Source organism: Columba livia, chromosome Z, assembly GCF_036013475.1.
Source record: "Columba livia isolate bColLiv1 breed racing homer chromosome Z, bColLiv1.pat.W.v2, whole genome shotgun sequence".
Classification (NCBI taxonomy): domain Eukaryota; kingdom Metazoa; phylum Chordata; class Aves; order Columbiformes; family Columbidae; genus Columba; species Columba livia.
Genome location: NC_088642.1, coordinates 75,677,622 through 75,696,497, shown reverse-complemented (window position 1 = coordinate 75,696,497; position 18,876 = coordinate 75,677,622).

The following is an 18,876-nucleotide window of genomic DNA, read 5'->3' as shown; positions in this document are numbered from 1 at the left end:
TGCTAGGTTTACCAAAACATGTGTCTGGTTCTCCAGGAAAATGCAGTTAATATGAAGGCTTTAGCTGACAGGCAAATTCACTAAAAGAGGAACTTGTTTTTAGCAAAACCAGGACATTCCACCCCTTATAATATGCCATTCACTGAATGCTTAAACCTTATCAATACAATCTATCAATATAATCTCATTAATCACTACTACTATATATATACACATATGTACATATATACACAGGAGTGATTAATCAGTGGACCATCCTTTAAAAAGTTCATTAAGTTCATTTTGTCACGACAGTCTCCCAGGGCAGGAAAAATGGTACAAGTGCATCTCATGACCACTGTTTGTGGGTTAAAGACATCAACTTCGAAGAAGTTGTCAGGCGCCACTCGAAGAAGCTAGCTCTGGTTTCATCATCACTGCCTTGATCTGGAAGACACTTATTAAACACTGTTAGTACGGCAATTCACATCATGCAGTTCAGTTTTGAATATTTTCACCTAAACTCAAATCCCCTTGAGGTACACACCGAACTTCTCCATCCTTAAGCATCACCCACCAGGTGCTGCCTGGTCCCTGGGCAAAAACAATCCCACGAATGGGCTTGCCTTTGCCTGGAGCAGGAGTAACCCAGACTGCCTTTCCTAACATATTTTTTGTGTGTACTACAGGGACTTTATCTCCTTCTACAGTACGTAGAATTTCTGATTGGGCAGGCCCGGCTTGATTGGTTGATGCCCTGGTGTTGACCAACCAAGTGGCTTTTGCTAAATGTGAATCCCAGTTTTTAAAGGTTCCACCACCAAGTGCCTTTAGTGTAGTTTTTAGCAAACCATTGTACCTTTTAATTTTCCCAGAGGCTGGTGCATGATATGGAATATGATATACCCACTCAATACCATGTTCTTTGGCCCAATTGTCTATAAGACTGTTTTTGAAATGAGTACCATTGTCTGATTCAATTCTTTCTGGCGTACCATGTCGCCAAAGGACTTGCTTTTCAAGGCCCAAGATAGTATTTCGGGCTGTAGCATGAGGTACGGCATATGTTTCCAACCATCCAGTGGTTGCTTCCACCATTGTACGTACATAACGCTTACCTTGACGTGTTTGTGGAAGTGTAATATAATCAATCTGCCAAGCTTCTCCATACTTATACTTTAACCATCGCCCCCCATACCATACAGGCTTTAACCGTTTCGCTTGTTTGATTTCGGCACAAGTTTCACATTCATGAATAACCTGTGAAATAGTGTCCATAGTTAAATCCACCCCTCGATCGCGAGCCCATTTATACGTTGCATCTCTACCTTGATGCCCTGAAGCATCATGGGCCCACCGGGCTAGGAAAAGTTCACCTTTATGTTGCCAGTCCAAGTCCACCTCAGCTACTTTAATCTTAGCAGCTTGATCTGCTTGTTGGTTGTTTAGATGTTCCTCGGTGGCTCGACTTTAAGGCACATGAGCATCTACATGCCGAACTTTCACAGGCAGGCTCTCTAGCCGAGCAGCAATGTCTTGCCACAGTGCGGCAGCCCAAATGGGTTTACCTCTGCGCTGCCAGTTGCTTTTCTTCCATTGCTGTAGCCACCCCCACAAGGCATTTGCTACCATCCATGAGTCAGTATAGAGATAAAGTATTGGCCACTTCTCTCGTTCAGCAATGTCCAAAGCCAGCTGGATGGCTTTCACTTCTGCAAATTGACTAGATTCACCTTGTCCTTCAGTGGCTTCTGTAACTTGTCGTGTGGGACTCCACACAGCAGCTTTCCACCTTCGATGTTTTCCTACAAGACGACAGGATCCATCTGTGAACAGTGCATACTGCTTATCAGTCTCTGAAAGAGTATTATACGGTGGTGCTTCTTCAGCACGTTTTACTTCCTCCTCATCTGGAGACATCCCAAAGTCTTTACTTTCTGGCCAGTCTGTAATCACTTCTAAGATCCCTGGGCGATTGGGACTTCCAATTCGAGCTCGTTGCGTGATCAGTGCAATCCATTTACTCCACGTAACTTCGGTTGCATGATGTGGAGAGGGAACCGTCCCTTTGAACATCCAGCTCAGCACCGGCAGTCGAGGTGCCAGGAGGAGCTGTGCTTCAGTACCGATCACTTCTGAAGCAGCTCGAACTCCTTCGTATGCTGCTAGTATCTCTTTTTCAGTTGGAGTATAGTTGCCCTCAGATCCTTCGTATCCTCGACTCCAAAAACCTAAGGGTCGACCTCGGGTTTCTCCTGGTGCTTTCTGCCAGAGGCTCCAGGTAAGTCCATTATCTCCGGCTGCAGTGTAGAGCACATTTTTAACATCTAGTCCAGTCCGAACTGGTCCAAGGGCCACCGCATGAGTTATCTCACGCTTAATTTGTTCAAAGGCTTGTCGTTGTTCAGGGCCCCACTCAAATTGGTTCTTTTTACGAGTCACTCAATAGGGAGGGCTCACAATCTGGCTGTAGTCAGGAATATGCATTCTCCAAAAACCTACAACGCCCAAGAAAGTCTGTGTCTCCTTTTTATTAGTAGGTGGAGACATTGCTGCAATTTTGTTGATCACATCCATTGGGATCTGACGACGGCCGTCTTGCCATTTTACTCCTAAAAACTGTATCTCTCGTGCAGGTCCCTTGACCTTGCTTCATTTTATGGCAAAACCAGCATCCAAAAGAATCTGAATTATTCTCTCACCTTTCTTGAAGACTTCTTTCGCTGTGTCACCCCATACGATGATGTCATCAATATATTGCAAGTGTTCTGGAGCTTTACCTTGCTCCAGCGTGGTCTGGATCAGTCCATGGCAGATGGTAGGACTGTGTTTCCACCCCTGGGGCAAGCGATTTCACGTGTACTGGATGCCCCTCCAGGTGAAAGCGAACTGCGGCCTGCACTCTGCTGCTACAGGAATAGAGAAAAATGCATTAGCAATGTCAATTGTAGCATACGACTTAGCTGCCTTTGACTCCAGTTCAAATTGCCGTTCTAGCATGTCAGGCACAGCAGCACTCAGTGGTGGCGTAACCTCATTCAGGCCACGATAGTCTACGGTTAGTCTCCACTCGTCACTAGACTTACGCACTGGCCAGATTGGGCTGTTAAAAGGTGAGCGAGTCTTACTGATCACACCCTGGCTTTCCAATTGACGGATCAACTTCTGGATCGGAATCCAAGAGTCTCGGTTGGTGCGATATTGCCGGCGATGCACTGTTGTGGTAGCAATTGGCACTTGCTGATCGTCAACCATCAGCAGTCCTACAACAGAAGGATCATCTGAAAGACCAGGCAAATCAGACAGCTGTTCAATTTTCTCAGTGTCCACAGCTGCTATACCAAATGCCCACCTATACCCTTTTGGGTCCTTAAAATACCCTCTCCTGAGGTAGTCTATGCCAAGGATGCACGGAGCATCTGGACCAGTCACAATGGAATGCTTTTGCCAGTTTTTTCCAGTTAGGCTCATTTCAGCGTCTACAACAGTCAGTTCCTGGGATCCCCCAGTCACTCCAACAATACTGATGGATTGCGTTCCTTTATAATTAGAAGGAATTATCGTGCACTGAGCACCAGTGTCCACTAAAGCTTTGTACTCCTGGGGGTGTGTTGTACCAGGCCATCGTATTTGTACAGTCCAATAAACTCTGTTATCCCTTTCCTCCACCTGGTTGGAGGCAGGGCACCTCTAATTTCTGTTTTGCACAGTCTCTGGGTGTGAATTAGAGGTTCCTTCAAGAGCATCAGAATCTCTTCTGCTCCTTTTGTAAACTGGAGCAGCCACCTTCCTAGGAGTTTTTCCTTTTATCTCACGTACTCGTTCCTGAAGTTCTGAGGTAGGTCTTCCATGCCACTTATTCATGTTTTCTCCCTGCTCATGTAGGAAGAACCACAGTGAACCTCTTTTTGTGGGCTGCCTCTGTCCTCTCTCTCGAGATTGGAAACGCCTTTTCCTAATAGCTGAAACATAGGTTTGTGCAGGTTGTGAATGGTATGTGTCTTCTCTGAGTTCTTTGATTTCTTGCAATATCTTTTCAAACCGGTCATCAGATTTTTCACACAGTTTCTCTACAGCAGAGACACAAGCCCGTAGAGAACCAGCAAGGCTGTCCTCAAAGTTCCGAAGCTGCTCAATCACTTCATTAATCTCTTGTTGACCTCCAGCTGACCAGACCATTCCTGCCAATGACTTAGCATATGCAGGGGGTGCACTTTGTACAAATCTGCGCCACAGAGATCGTGTACAATTGATTCTATCTGGGCCTGTCCCCTCTTGGTTGTCTGATCCAAAATAGATGATCTCTCGCACAGCTAATTCTCTCAGGAACTGAATACCTCTCTCCATAGTATTCCACTTCCCTAACTTGGATATACAATCTTCCTTGTGGGGAAATCTTACTTTCATAGCTGCCAGGAGTCGGGTCCAGAGAGTAGTGGCATTAGACTCTCTTGAAATTGCCCTATCAATGGTGGAATCTCTTGACAGAGATCCCAGCTGCCTGGCTTCACCACCTTCCAGTTCAATTGTTTCTGCCCCATTGTCCCAGCATCGGAGCAGCCAGGTTAAAATATTCTCGCCTTCACGACGACTAAAGTCTTTGCTCATATCTCTCAGCTCACCTGGAGAAAAGGACCGAGTGGTGGTCACTTCATCTCCTCCCTGTCCTGATGATGCACCTTGGGTTGATGTTGGCCCTGTGCCATCATCTGCTGCACGGGTAGTCTTTCTAGTGACTTTCTTACAACCAGCAACTGATGCTGATATGGGTTTATCATCATTTGATTTATTTCCAGAGTCTGAATGACTGTCACAGTGGCTACAGCAGCAACAGTGCCCAGTGTGTGAAGAAGGGGGGGCTGCCTTGTTAGCCTTTGAGGCTGGAGAAGTAATGTTATCTGCAGCGACCTTGGCAGAGGAACTCTGCGGAGGAGCTGTAGCTTCAGCCTGCGAAGCCGCCGTTGTGGGGGCAGTGGCTGCAGCGGCAGCTTTTGCTGTTTTGCTCTTTCTCGAGCGGTTCGGAGTGCTTTTTGCTAAAGCTTCCGAAGACGCACTGCAAATCTCAGGACAACAAAGAGACGCAAACCTCCTGTTGAACGCCATTTCTCTTAACAGAAGCACAAACTGACACACATTCAGCAAACCAGATAACACCATCACAGTTCTATCAAAACTCCAAGGATATTCAAAGCTCTCTAAAACATTTGCGAACTGTCCTAGCGAAAAAACAAAAGTATTGTTAGTCAGCCTTTCTAAAGATTCGCTTGACCAATTAGCAAACACAGAGCCGTACTGCTCCTTAATCTCTCCTGGAGGCTTTTCAAGGTAAAGCAGAAGCGAGTAGAAATTCACTAGCGGATACAGTATAATAAAATAAACCAGTGACAAACCACACAGTATCATCATGATCATTGTCCAGTTCCTTGTTGTTATATAATGAATACTTCAATTTAAAAAGAAAGCCCAACACAGATATGGAATCAGTGAGCACAGTGTAGAAAATAACTGATACAACTTATGCCATAACATCTTTAAATCAGTGTAATTCACTTTGCCTTAATACAACTAGATAATATGCAAAGCAAATGGACGCGCGAGTAGCACAACTCTATGAGTTGGCACCGTGCCAAGAAAACTGAAAGGTACGTCAGAGCAGTAGAAAAGCCAAAAATCTTCAAATTTACCCCTTTCTCTTGCCCCACGTTGGGCGCCAATTATCTGTTGAGGGTTAAGATTGCGGGGTGACAATAAAACCCTGGCAGATGTATTGTTAACCCCCTCTCCCCCTCCCACAACTCCCCCTCCCTCTCCCCCCTTTTCACTAAGGAGAGGCGATTGGGAGGAAAAGAAGCACAGAGTGAAGAGAGTTGGAAAAAATTAAAGATGTTTTACTAATGCTACTAATAAGAATAGAGAAAATAATACAAAAGATACAAAACCAATCTTGAAAGTCTCAGCAACTGCAGAGCCGGCACCTGAAGTCCTGGATTAGACTCTGCAGCCAATCGGAGCTGGAGTCAGTCTCTCACTAGGCCTCAGTTTGCAGGGACGACTAGCAAGGTCCTCTTCTAATGTCGGCCATAAGCAGAAGGGAAAAGGGCAAAAGGGAAAAGCGAACGAGATCCTCGTGATCTCCCACTTTATATGAAGTATTCACGTGAATGGAATGTTATACACAGTTGGTCAGTTTCTTGCTCACTTGTTTCTCGTCGCCCCTCTCGCGAGATGTCCATCCGTGCTTATCAATAAGTTTGCATTCCATTGTTAGGTTTACCAAAACATGTGTCTGGTTCTCCAGGAAAATGCAGTTAATATGAAGGCTTTAGCTGACAGGCAAATTCACTAAAAGAGAAACTTGTTTTTAGCAAAACCAGGACAGTGGGGAAGTTGCTCTGCTGCCACGGCAGGACTGGCAGCCCTGCTCTGCCAGCTCCTCCAACTCCTGCTCCTAAATGAATACAAGCCGATGTGCAGCAGGGCAATATGGAGGTGTTTCTACAAAACCTCTGGGCTCCACTGCCTTTCCAGAGCCTGCTCTGCTTCCTCAGAGCCTGCAGAGACAGGGCAGGTCTCCTAGTGCACCTCACCCCATTGCCCTTCAAAACCTACTCTGCCCTTGCAACATCTCTCACCGCTCCCATGGCTCACCACCCCCCACCACTCCAACCCGCTCTGCAAAGAGGCCTTCAGAGAGAGATGGGATGTGGGAGGGGGGCCACCAAGGACCAGCTCCCTCGGCAAAACGCAGCCCAGGGTGCTGGGCAGGTCACAGAAGCTGGGTTCAGCTCGGTCCCCCTTCTGACGGCAGGACAGCGCTGCCAGGGAGCAGGGGTCAGGAATGCCATGCAGATCGCAGGGCTGAGTGACATGGCCGGGCTGAAGGGAAGTGCTGTGTGCTTGTTCCGCCTGGAGCTGAACCACAAGGCAGGCTTTCTCTGTGATACTTGCAAAATTGTCGCTGGACCTTTTCCAGAAAAAACGTCCAATGTAGAAAGCCACCAGGTCTTCTTGTCTTGTACAAAATAAGTCTTGGATGACCTCTGGTTGTCAATGATGCCACCTGACGTGAAGATGGCCAGAGTTTAGGAGCTGAAGCAGTGCATTCGGCTGTATTTCTCAAGGTCGAAAGCAGAGCTGGGCAGACTTTGGGGGAGTGCCACACACCAACCAAGGGCAGCGAGATTCCCTGTCTGCGCACCTATGGATCCCATTGCCCAGTCAGGCATCCGGTGGTAGTTCTCAAGAACCTTTTCCATTGCCGTCTGGGTAAAGTTCTCAGGCCTCTATTATCTTTTACTTCCTGTAAAACAAGGCCTAGAGAGCCAGGAGCCTTTGATGGCTGGCACAAGCCCCAGCTGCTGGCCCAGATCTGCTTTTGGCAGAGGCTGGGCCGTTCTACTGGTGCCCGCAGGGTGGTCACTAGGTGGCTGGAGAACAGGCCTGGGGGCTACCGGCCCTCCTCTTCGGGGGTCTCCGTGGCCCCCAGGGGAGCCATCCCTGCCCCGGCTGGGGGAAGATGGACGTGGCACAGCCTCCTTGGGCTCTTCCTTGTGCTCTTCCTGCTCCCCAGGGATAGGAAGCGGGGCAGAGGGAGGGCTGCCGGGAGCCACCTGAAGGGTGGCTGCTGAGGTGCTGAGCCAGTCGCCCGCGTTGTCTCCTTCAAGGCTGCTGGAGGGGGCTGGGCCGGGCGGCGAAGACCATCCTTGGGAGGCAGCGGGGCCAGGACAGCCACAGGGCTGCGTTCCCACTCCCCAGCTGCACGGCCATCCTCCAGGCCCAGTACACTGGAAGGTCGTGGGAAGCTCCTTGTGGAAAGAAACAGAGGGAGCTACCGTTAAACAGGTGGCAACAGACACATCACATCGCCAGAGCCCCCTCTGTCCGCTCTCCCCCTGCTGAGGACTAAACAGCAGCACTGACCAAGGAGGAGTGAGGGCAACCAGACTCCTGCCGCGGCCCGAGGTGCGGGGAGAAAAGACACCGATACGATGAGTAGATATGCTCCTCCGTTTATTGTCCAGCTGTTTTGTACTTATATGTTATTTTGCCCTTGACCACGCGCATGATCTCTGAAATGATAGGCTCATGTGCTTTTGTCCACGCGTCATGGCCCATACCCCACACAAGCTCCCAGCTGGCTTAGTAAGCAAAATATTAAGACCGCAGATGTGCTTGGCAAAATTTCATTAAGTCTTGGTTACATCCTGTTTGTCTGGCGTCTGGCAATGTCCTTCCTAAAATAGCACACATATTGCTTCATCCAGACTTGCATAAACATAGAACACCACACATCTTATCTTCTGACCTGCTTCCCTGCTCTGTTTTATTTATACACGTCCATAAGCATTCCCTGTGCTCAGGACCCCAACATCTCCCCCTCCTTTTTCAAAAACAGCATGAGCTATTGCCCGCGCTTGCTGGGAGAGACACTGAGCAATGCATGGCCCTGAAATGCAGATTGCAAGCAGTAACAGCAATGGCCCTGCTATCATCATTAGAATGTTTCGCATCCAAGGGCCGAGCCCTAATTTCTGTAACCAAGAGTCAAAAGGAAATTGTGTTACTGTGATCGATTTAGTATGTTCCTTGAGCCATTGTAATTGTGAGTGAACTGAAGTTGCATGATTAGAGAGGTTAAAGCAGCACATGCCCTCAATATCTTCACAGCCATGACCTTGAGCTAAAAGAAGGAAATCAATAGCGGCACGATTTTGTAAGATTGTGTGTCGCAGACTATCCATGTCTTGCGAAAACTGCTCTAGTACATCAGTAGTTATATTAGCTTGTTTTACGGTCCAACATGCCAGCTTGTTTAAGGTGTTTAGCGAGTGAGCGACACCGATCGAAGGGATTAGAGAGGCGAAAATGCGCATAGTCTTTCCCCATAGCTTTACATCATCTTGACAGTCAAAATTCAGGTGGCTGATGGAGCGCCGCGTTCGACGTGTGAGATTAGCAATGATAGATCTGCCAGGTGCAAAGAGGGTCAGTCGCCCAAGATAGCAAGGTCCTCCGTGAGCATATCGAGGTACTCCTTGCCAAGCGCGATCCCCACAGATAAGATAGACTTCCCCGGGTAATGCTAGGGCACTGTCATTAGCCCACATGGAAATATGACCTGAATTCCAGCCATAACCTTTGTTTTTACCACATAGCCATGAAATATTTGCATAGGCAGCATCTCGGGGCGTTAGCCAGGTTTGGTTCCCCATTTACCCTATAAGTGCCAAACAGAATGCAACCGGACTCGTTCGCCGACGCGTTCAGTTGTCGGCTTCCTAAAAGATCTAGTCTTGGGGATCCCATAATAAGGGGGTATTGAGACCCGATAGCAAAAGGGCGGCACAGTGACTGTCGTTAGTAGCAGCATTACAATTGTTGACAGAAAATCGTGTAAAGGCAGCAGGATCGAACCCCGGTACTCCAATCAAGCAAGTCCGGAAAGCGTCAGTAGCAGAAGCAAAGGAGAGACAAAAACTAGATGAGTTTGTTTGGTTGGCCCAAGTAACCCATAGATTTTGCCGAGGCTCGACCTTCGTCAAAAAGGCACTTCCCCTATACAATAAGAATAGCAAGAGAAAGATGGATAACATTGTGATTAAACCTAATTATAATATACTCCCCCGTCTCGCTTATGATCCGCACAGATAGTAGCGAAGCTGGCTGCAACTAAAACAGTATCCTTTAGCAAATAAGCTAGAGCTAGCTGTTTAGAGAGCGTGCAATAAAGCCGTGCAAGTTGAAGCTCTTCCTTATTTTCAAAAAGTTCCCCTATTTCCTGGTTGGTAGCGTTAGGCAGATTAAGCCACCTCCTAACTAAGGCAGGAGGGTGAATATCGCAAATGGTTATAAAGCAATCACGACACCCATACAGCAACCTCAAATCCCCTGTTCCTTTGATAACGCGGTGGCAACCCCCACACTCCACAATTAGAGAGTCACAAGAAAAGGGGTTACAGCCACAACGCAATTGATACAGCAGTCCACACTTCCTCCCGCACATGTCCCTCAGCCTTTTGCTGATTAGCCCAAACTGTGGTTGTTGCGGCGACAGAGCGTCCCCTCGGATCTCTAAGACTTCTGCTAATCTTGTGCAGAGTGGCTGGAGCCGCTGTCGTCGCTGCTTTTGTTCTCGTTTCCTGCAGGAATCCACGGTTTCACCCACTTTGCAGGTACCCAGCGGGTTTGCTGACCTATAACGACACAAGCATATCCCTTCCCCCAGGTTAGAAGTACATGTGGGCCCTCCCACTGCTCTGTATCAGGGTTCCATACCAGGACTTGGACCTGATGCTGTGAAAAATCATGCAGATTACCCCTCAAGTGAGTCTGCATAGGAATTGCCCCTGGGTCTAGTCCTACCGGATTTTTCCAGTTCAAAACGTAACAGGCTTTCATAAGCGCATCATGCGGGGATAACTCCCCCTCTTTTTTCAAAATGGAGACGAGACGTTTCAAGTCTTGATTGCATCGTTCTATTATAGCTTGGCCAGTGCTATTATGCGGAATGCCAGTAATGTGAGTAATGTGCCACGTCTCCAAAAAGTTAGCCCATGCGCGACTAACATAGGCAGAACCGTTATCAGTTTTAATGGAAGCTGGGACACCGAGAGCTGCAAACGCAGCCAACCAGTGTCGGCGAACATGAGGGAAGGCAGTGGATACAGCAGCAGTTGCCCAAACAGCCTTACTGCAAGTATCTACTGACACATGTATATATCGTAAACGACCAAATGTAGAGAGCTCTGTTACATCTGTCTGCCAAATCTGTTGAGGTTGTAGGCCTCAAGGATTAGCACCGTAAGGTTGTAAAGGTTGAATACGGGCACATTCAGGGCATGCTGCTACGATGGCTCGAGCTTGTTCTCGAGTTATATGAAATTCTCGTTGGATTGAGCGGGCGGACTGATGAAAAAAGGCATGAGATGATCGAGCTGGAGCAAAGGAAGTCGTTTGTATAGGGGCAGAAACGGCCTGATCAATGTAAGCGTTCCCCTGAGCGATTATTCCTGGAATATTTGTGTGACTACGAATATGAGAGCACCACAAAGGGGCAATACGGTCCCATAGAAGGGCTCTGAGTTGTAATAATAATGCGGCTATGTTAGCGTTGTTTACATGTCCTATGCTAGCACATTCAATTCGGTTGATGATTCCTGCTACATATAAGGAATCAGTAATGAGATTGACAGGCTCCTTAGAAAAGTCTGTCAGTGCATTAACGACAGCCTGCAATTCTAATACTTGTACCGAAACATTAGATCGGTTATGGATGGAGGCCTGCCAGATTCCTTCTTGTAAATAGGCATAACCATAGCGACCTGTTTTGCCGCTTGCATCAGTAAGCAACGTTTGTGCCCCTACAATGGGCTGACCAACCACAATAGGTCTCTCAAAGACTTGTAGCGCTGTCTTAAATATTGGGTGAGCTGGATAATGATAACATAATTGAAGTCCCACAGTAGCTACTGCATATGCTGTATTTTGCAGGGACCATTCTTCTTGAATGTCTGCAGACTTCCATGGCAAGTATACCACACTTGGCTCAATCCCAAACACCTGACGAACCCGTTTGCGAGCTTTCAGCAATAGGGTTCCAATGCCTTCCACTAGAGACACTATAGATGATGCGGGATGGGCAGGAGGAAAAACCCATTCTAAGATACATACCACCTTGTCAATTAATTGGAATATTATAGCAGACAAGTAAAAACCATCACCATATATGGCGATGTTAACAGGCTGATCGGGAGAGTATCTATATGTTTGAGCGGTAGACAATTTTGTCTCTACAATCTTCAGGGCTTCACATGCTTTGGCGGTAAGTGTTCTAGGTTGTGCTGGATCAGTGGAATCGTGTAGGAGTTGAAGTAATGGCTCCATTTCTGCGTTAGTGATACCACACCAAGTCCGAATCCACTGGATATCCCCAACTAGTTTTTGCACGTCGTTGACAGTTTGAACATTCTTATGCAACAAAATTTTGCCTAGGCGAATTCGGTGCTCCGTCATTTGCATTCCTAAATAGAGCCACGGGGCTTGTCGCTGGATTTTCTCTTCAGCGACGGTCAGACCATACTTCCTTAAGCAGTCTCTCAGGAATCGTTCCGCGCTGTCTGAAAGGAGGTGTTTAGTTGCTATCAGGATGTCATCCATGTAATGATATACTATTTTCTCTGCAACATTAGTGGTGGCTTTCCACAATTGCCGTGCCATGTTGACAAACCATTGACATATGGTTGGACTATTTTTCATACCTTGTGGCAGTACTGTCCATTCGTATCGTTCAGTGGGTCCACAGTTGTTTACTTGCGGCACACTGAAAGCAAATCGACAGGTGTCTTCGGGGTGTAGAGGAATACTAAAGAAATAGTCTTTCAGATCAATAATCAGCAAATACCAATCTCGCGGGATAGCAGCAGGAGATGGTAAGCCTGGTTGCAAAGCTCCCAGACTTTTCATAACGGCATTGACTGTGCGTAGGTCGTGTAGGAGCCGCCATTTTCCCGATTTTTTCTTGATAACAAATATGGGATTATTCCAATCACTTGTCGATGGACGAATATGGCTGAGTTCCAATTGCTCCTTTACCAAAGTCTGAAGGGGCTGTAACTTTGCTTGCGGCAGCGGCCACTGAGCAACCCACACCGGATCATCAGTAGTCCATTGAAGTTTTAAAGTGGGCAAGCCCCTGTTTTCAGTGGCCGCTGTGCAAAAGGCGACGTTTGCAAGGCTAATCCCCATTGGGCTAAAGCATCTCGCCCTAAAATCCACAAAGGGGTGTTCAGTACATAGGGTCGCACCGTTGCACAATTTCCTTCTGCATCCCGAATGGTACACCATTCTTTGCTTTGCTGTGTTGAAGCATCTCCCCCAACACCCATTACCTGGGTAGTCGTTGGTAACAAAGGCCAATGCCTGGGCCAGGCTGTCCAAGGAATAATAGTGACGTCGGACCCCGTGTCAAGCATCATCTCGATTTTCTGTAATCCTAATAGGTCCTGCAAAGACTCAGATCCAATTAAAATCTCCACAACATGTAACGGTCACTGACTGGTAACTTTCTCGGAGAATAAAACTAAAGGCTTCCCTGTACTAACAAAGGCACCTTGTCCTCTAATAGTGGGTTGACTTCTTGGCACAGAAGGCCGGAATGGGATGAGCTGAGCGATTTTGCTGCCCTTCAAAATGGTGACAGGCGGGACAAAAACTTTGAGCATAATTTTTATTGTTCCTGCATAGTCGGCGTCAATTAAGCCAGGAAGCACAAAAATTCCCTGGCAACTTGACGAAGAACGACCAATGAGCAGTGCAGCTAACCCATTCCCTAAAGGTCCAGAGACTACCGAATCAACAACATGAATGTCTTGGTCTGTTATATTTACGGATTCTGCCACGGCCAAATCGATTCCGGCGCTTCCTGCTGTGGCGGCGGAGAGTTCATAGAGACAGCCAGACCTGGCATGCTGGTCAGGCGGTCCGAGTATTTGTTGGCCGCGCTCGGGCCGCGGCTCTTCATGTTTCCCGACTGTCGCTGTAGAAGCGGTGTTCCATCCTTCTTAAAACGCGAGCGACAGTCTTGCGCCCGGTGTCCAAACTTATTGCACCTCAGACATACATTCTCAGAATTAGGCCGACGATTACGGCGTTGGGGGCAATCTTTCTTCCAGTGACCTGGCTGCCCACAGGCATAACAGTTTGGACTGCGGTCCCCGCGCCCCATTGGGTTTTGTTTTAAGGCTGTTGCCAATGCTAATGCATGGATGCGAGCTTTTTCCCTTTCTTCTTCCCAAGGTGCACGAGCACACGCTTCAACTAACTGCAGCAGCGTAGCTCCAGGGGGCTGCATGGCAATAATTTTTCTGCACGCTGCATTAGCATTTTGGGTAACCACCTCCTTCACCATTATGGTTTTCATCTCCGTGGGAACGTTTGGGGCAGCCTCTACAGCCTCTCTAACCTTGTCCACACACCCCAAAAAAGACTCCTTTTCCCCCTGGAATATCTTCATGTAAGGCGGATTAGGTTTCCCAATCTGTGGAAGAGCTGCAAAAGCCTCCAAAGCAGCCGCCTTTGACTGGGCTAGTACTCGAGAGTGCAACCCAGCCTGTCTTTGTGCGTCACGAAACTCTCCTGTGCCCATCATTTGGCTTATGGTAGCAAAACGCAAAGGATCTCGGTCTGGGGGATGTATATTCTCTAGCTGTTTCTCCTCGAGCCGTTCCTGCCACTTCGTCAAAAATAGGGTATAAGTGGTTGGCCCCAATATCATTTCCATTAGGGCCCGGGTATCTGCAGGTACAAGATCTTGATATTTAAATAGGGCTGTAACTTGCCGTCTGACTAGAGTATTGTCAATGCCATAACTCATGACAGCATTCTGCAATTTAGATACTAGTGTCCATTCCAACGGCTGCCACTGAGGTACATTGTCAACAGTATGCACGGGGGCAGAAAGTAAAGGACCCAAGCAAAATTCTCCAGTTAATTCAGCATTAGTCACTATGCCCTTCCACCGACGTCTCATATCAAAGTTAGGGTCGCAAGGAGTCGCTGGAGCTGAAGGGTTAGGAGGCAATGAAGCAGAAGAGGGAGGTGCTTTCTGCCGCATCGGGGGGTACATCGGTAAAAAGCCAGGCAACTGCCTCCTAAACCGCCTAATCCTTTGCCTTTCTGACTCTGTTAAGCCTGACTCAGGACCATACTTGGACTTTAAATAAGCATCAACGTCATCTTCCTCCACCTCCCCATCCTCTGCCCACCGTATTAACTGCTTACGGACTGAGGGGGTGAGCGCGCAAGTAGAAGGCATCTGTTCCGACACAGAAGGTGGGGGCGGAAGGCTAGGATACAATTGCGAGTTTCTCTCCAAGCCTTCCAGACCCTCCTTAATAGCGTCCGCAGCCTTCTGATAGGCGCGAGCTCGTAAGGGTTTAGAAGCGCCCCCACCAATTCGTTGCATTTCCTCCAAGACTTGCAACAACAAATCCTTCTGTCTCTTTAACTCTTCCCCCACATTGGAGGCGGAGGTACCATCTCCTTCCACTTCCGTATTTTCCTCTGCCGGCGGCGGAGCATTAGGCTCTACTGGCTTATCATTAGGTACCCACGGGGGAATAATATCGTCATAGGCACCCTTAAACCCCACCGGGGCAATGACCACAGGCTCTTCAGGATCGCCTGGAGGTGGCAGTACCTCCCAGCTTTTGAGCCGCTCCTCATCGGGCTCTGGCGAGTCCGTAACGGGCAAGGATTTTTCTAGGGGCTTTTGTGCGTCCATTAAAGTATCCTTTAAAGCTCCTGCTATTTTTGCATCAGCGTGCAAGCACTCCATCATCAGTCGAACCGTACGATACGTTCTAGCCATCTGTTTACTGCCCCTTGCCCCAGCCTGCACAGCCTCCCATAGTTCTGATCCCACTTTTTTCCAGGAAACCAACTCAAAGAGCTATGATGTATCAGTTAAAAATCCGTGCTGTCTGCACCAAAACAACAGATCAACTAGCTCGGCACGTTCCATCTTATTTTCTGTTTTCTCCGCCACTCGTAATATACTGTCCACGGCGGCTTTTTCAATCGCTGTTACAGCGTTTCCCATCCCGTTCCAGACTTTCGTCTGCCTGACTCACCGGTCAGCCGTGGCCACTCCGCCCGTCTCTGGGGCTTTCCCGTTTCTCTCGAACAGCCGGGATGACGCACCTCGTCTCTCGTCCGCAGGTTCCCGAGCTCCACTCAAAAAACAATCACGTCGGGGTCACCATTTGCCGCGGCCCGAGGTGCGGGGAGAAAAGACACCGATACGATGAGTAGATATGCTCCTCCGTTTATTTTCCAGCTGTTTTGCACTTATATGCTGTTTTGCCCTTGACCACGCGCATGATCTCTGAAATGATAGGCTCATGTGCTTTTGTCCACGCGCCATGCCCCATACCCCACACAAGCTCCCAACTGGGTTAGTAAGCAAAAATATTAAGACCGCAGATGTGCTTGGCAAAATTTCATTAAGTCTTGGTTATATCCTGTTTGTCTGGCGTCTGGCAATGTCCTTCCTAAAATAATACACATCTTGCTTCATCCAGACTTGCATAAACATAGAACACCACACATCTTATCTTCTGACCTGGTTCCCTGCTCTGTTATATTTATACACGTACATAAGCATTCCGTGTGCTCAGGACCCCAACAGACTTCTCTTGGCCAGGGCCCCGCAGGAGCCCTCTGTGCCTGGAAAGCCACGGCCTGGCCTCAGAGGTTGCTGAGGGAGCTGTGGAACCCGGAGGCGCTTGGCTGCCTGGCGTGCCGTGGCAGGTGGGGGCAGTCCTGCTGAGGGGGGAACACGTCTAGCGTCCTCCCTCCTGCCATCTCCCTCTTTGTGGCTGGAGAACAGGCCTGGGGGCTGCCGGCCCTCCTCTTCAGGGGTCGCCGGGGCCACCAGGGGAGCCGTCCCTGCCCCAGCTGGGGGAAGATGGACGTGGCACGGCTTCCTTGGGCTCCTCCTTGGGCTCTTCCTGCTCCCCAGGGATATTAAGCGGGGCAGAGGGAGGGCTGCCGGGAGCCACCTGAAGGGCAGCTGCTGAGGTGCTGGGCCGGTCGCCCGCGTTGTCTCCTTTAATGCTGCTGGAGGGGGCTGGGCCGGGCAGGGAAGACCATCCTAGGGAGGCAGCGGGGCCGGGACAGCCACAGGGCTGGGTTCCCACTCCCCTGCTGCACGGCCGTTCTCCAGGCCCAGCACACCGGAAGGTCAGGGAAGTTCCTTCTGGAAAGAAACAGCGGGAGCTACCGTTAAACAGGTAGCAACAGACACATCACATCGCCAGAGCCCCCTCTGCCCGCTCTCCCCCTGCTGAGGACTAAACGGCAGCACTGATCAAGGAGGAGCGAGGGCAAACAGACTCCTCTTGGCCAGGGACCCGCAGGAGCTCTCTGTGCCTGGAAAGCCACGGCCTGGCCTCAGAGGCTGCTGAGGGAGCTGTGGAACCCCGAGGCGCTTGGCTGCCTGGCGTGCCGTGGCAGGTGGGGACAGTCCTGCTGAGGGGGGAACACGTCTGGCGTCCTCCCTCCTGCCATCTCCCACTTTGTGGCTGGAGAACAGGCCTGGGGGCTGCCGGCCCTCCTCCTCGGAGGTCACCGGGGCCCCCAGGGGAGCTGTCCCTGCCCCGGCTGGGGGAAGATGGATGTGGCACGGCCTCCTCGGGCTCCTCCTGGGGCTCTTCCTGCTCCCCAGGCATAGGAAGCTGGGCAGAGGGAGAGCTGCTGGGACCCCAAGGGAGTCGTGCTAAGGGTGGAACACGTCTGCCGTCCTCCCTCCCGCCACCGCCCTGACGGGGACTGCTTCCCTTCCCGGCCCTGTTCCCACTGCTGCTTTCTCTGCAATGGCCCGAGGAAAAGGAAAGGCCTGGCAAAGGTGGGGCAGCTGCCTCAGCCAGCACAACAAAGCAGCGTTTTCTGCCTCTTGCCCTCTTCCCCGCAGCCCACAAGGAGCGTGGCAGAGCAGAGCCTGGCTGGGCTGATCCTCTGCCCTCTTTCCCACAGTAGATTGCAGACAATGCTGCCTTCTCCCTGGGCATCCTGACACAGCTCTTGCAGTACCTGTGCATGGAAGGTCTGAGCGATCATCTTGTTCACGTCGTAGGTGAACGTGCCCAGGAGGGTTTCTGCCCCAGCCTCATCTACTCCCTCCAAGACAAGAGACAGAGGGAGCAGGTCAGGTCCAAGCAGGGTGTCAGGAAAAGGGCATGTCGAGGCCAAACCCAGGACCCTTTTGCACATCCCTGGCCTATAGGGGTAGTATACAGAGCTTAGGGTGCCTCTGGGTCAGGCTGCTTTAAGCACATGCTCCAGGATCCTTGGCCAGGAAGCAGACAAGTCCCAGAGGCACAGACCCCCACGTGCCCCCAGCAGTGCCCAGGGGACGCTGTGCTCTGCAGCAGCCAGACCCAGGGAGATGCTCCCACTCGCTGCTACCAGCGCTGCCAAAGGGTTTTGCATGCTACAGAAGTGAGAGAGGCCACGGTCACTTGCTTTCCCAGGGAGGAGTGTAAGAAATGCCCAGGCCCCTCGAGAAGGACATTCTCATGGCTCCCGGAGCTCCATTGGCCATTGCTGACTTCCCCAGAAGTCGACACTGCCTCAGAGATGTGCCAGATGGTGAAAGTTGTTGGCCAGATCTCTACAGGCAACCGGATGACCATGTGGCCTTGAGATCCTTGGAAAGCCCAGCAGTTCCCAGGGGCAATACGGGGCTGAAAGTACAAAGCCATGACCATCAGCAGTAAGGCAACCAAGGACCCAACAGAGCTACCGGTTGGGCCAGAAGCAGAGAACTTGCCTAGCCTGTGGGCTACAATCCTGCTCCTAAATGATTATGAGTCCATGAGCAAACAGAGCAATATGGAGGTGTTTCTACAAAACCTCTGGGCTCCACTGCCTTTCCAGAGCCTGCTCTGCTTCCTCAGAGCCTGCAGAGACAGGGCAGGTCTCCTAGTGCGCCTCACCCCATCGCCCTTCGAAAACTACTCTGCCCTTGCAACATCTCTCACCGCTCCCATAGCTCAGCACCCCCCACCACTCCCACCCGCTCTGCAGAGAGGCCTTCAGAGAGAGATGGGATGTGGCAGGGGGGACACCAAGCACCAGCTCCCTTGGAAAAATGCAGCCCAGGGTGCTGGGCAGGTCACAGAAGCTGGGTTCAGCTCGGTCCCCCTCCTGACGGCAGGGCAGCGCTGCCAGGGAGCAGGGGCCAGGAATGCCATGCAGATCGCAGGGCTGAGTGACACGGCCGGTCTGAAGGGAAGTGCTGTGTGCTTGTTCCGCCTGGAGCTGAACCACAAGGCAGGCTTTCTCTGTGATACTTGCAAAATTGTCGCTGGAGCTTTTCCAGAAAAAACGTCCAATGTA